Here is a 2383-nt window from a genome sequence, read left to right on the forward strand (position 1 = left end):
GTGCTATATAAGCCATACAGTACTTCTTATTTCTTAAAAAGAACAAAAAATAAAGAATAAACCCTGTCTCTTATACACATCTAGATGTGTATAAGAGACAGGATTAACGGTCTGCATCTACCTTGGTTTGTTTGAGTTTACATTGGATCGGTTTACTTCACTGTGGTTTATATGAGTTCCAGTGGATCATTTCATTCTATGTACGACTGCTAAAGTTTTGATTGAATGGCATGGCCTTTTATATCAGATTGGTTTTAAAAACGTATGTTCGAATCATGCGTATGTTTTGAGTTTAGACTGAGTGGTTTAGCCTTTACATAAATGATTTGGTTTCTGTTTGGATAATTTTGTGTTCCATTGTAAATTATTTGTGTTTGAATGATTTGGACAACATACGCTTGGGGTATGGGATGAATGATTTCGTTTTTGAACGAATGGTTTGGTTTTTGAATGATTTGGTTTTGTATGAATTTGCTTCCTTACATTTGACTTTGTATTGAAAGGTTTGAGTTTAGCTTGGAGGGGAATTGGCTACATATTTTTGGCGGATTTCGTTTTCCATTGCTATTCTTATTACTCTGCTGTCATCGCTGCCTATGCTGCCGGTGCCATCGTTGCTGCCGGCACCATTACTGCTTCCAGCATCGCTGCCCACCAATTTTTAGGTTACGGTACTCAACTGAACCGTAGATATATAGGCCTACAGTATTCTGAAAACTTCAATTAAAACACAAAATATAATGTTCCGCTAAGCCAGGCCCCTTGAATATTGTTGCCATGTATAAGCTACAACACAAAAGCTTAAATTAAAGAAATGTACTAGGCCTAGGCTAGGGCCTACTTCTATCTAGAAGGAGGAACAACAAATTTGTGGGGCTGTGTAGGGACCATTAATTAGCCCTGTTATGATTAGTCAACTCAAACAGGCACATCGGCCTACCCAGCCTAGCCTGCCTAGTTTAGTGCGCAGGCCTAGCCAGGCCCCAACTAGGATGCCTGTATGTACAGTAACAGTATAGGCCTAGGCCTAGCCTAACGACTAGCCTAGCCTATGAATACGTACTACAGTACAGTACTACAGGACGATTTTTAAATATTCTGCAAAAACAAAAACCTTAATTTAATCAAAAACGTGCAGTTCTTTAGTATACTTAAGTATATGAATTTGAATAACCAACCTGTTTAGACATTCGTACTGTGAACAGAGTTCGTTTCACAGCTAAGAAGACAACCAATTCAATGAATGTTGACATTCAATTCCAACGTCAAAGAATTTTTCGTTCTGCATGAGCAATCACCAAGATGTCCAGTTTTTCATTTGAATTTTATGATTATTAGTTGTTTTTTTTGTTGGAGTATCACCAATTAGATTTAAGCATCCGAAATCGAATAAGTCACTAGGCCTATTTTTTTCTTTTTTTTTTTTCTTTTTTTCATTTGCAAATTAGCTTAAATATGCAAATTAGTGAGTGGTGACATGCAGGGCAGATTTAGGAGACAACCCTCCTCCCCAGCCACAAATTACGTTCTAAGAACGTTATAATAACGTTACGTGTTAGGTGATAAAAACGTTATTTTTATGTACGTATAACCTAATTTCACAACCTCACAACATTTGAACATTCTTACAACGTTGTGTGAACGTTGACATTAGCCACAATTAATTTCGCAAACGTTATAAGAACATTTTGTGTTTGCTCGGTCCCCGGAAAGTAAAAAGAAAATGTAAAGAAAAGGAAATTATAGCATTCAAATCGCCAAAACTTCTGAGAGGTTATAAAAAAGAAAACAAATCAATTAGGTATCGATCGGCCCAATTCCTTTTGGACACAGTTTTGATTCCCCCCCCCCCCTGCTTTTGACATCCCTACCACTTACAACCCATGCTTTAATTAAATAAAACAAGAAATTAAATACAAGGAATACGTCAAGATTTATATCATCTCTTTTATTAAATCTTTATTAAATCAATTGCACCAGACAACAATATTTTCATGTAAAATAGGCCTATATACAAATGTAAGCAGCAAAGTATGTAAATAATAATAATTATAAGAAATGAATTACTGAAAGTAAAAACTCACTAAGCTACAAGTTTTACATAATTATTTTTTATGGAACTAGAATTTAATAATGCTATCCGTGCCAAGGTTATTACATTTGCTCTTTATAGTTATTAATTTTGTATTATTATTAAATTAAACTGTTATTATTATTATTATTATTATTATTATTATTATTATTATTATTGTTATTATAATTAAAATTATTATTATTATTATTATTATTAATATTATTATTATTAGTATCTATCAATAAATTATGATATAATTTTCGTGGATTAAAATAGTTCTACAAACATAAAAAAGCAATAAGAATTACA

This window comes from Anneissia japonica, unplaced genomic scaffold (genome assembly GCF_011630105.1).
Source record: "Anneissia japonica isolate Jap-2015-1 unplaced genomic scaffold, ASM1163010v1 scaffold8259_len17187_cov145, whole genome shotgun sequence".
Lineage (NCBI taxonomy): Eukaryota > Metazoa > Echinodermata > Crinoidea > Comatulida > Comatulidae > Anneissia > Anneissia japonica.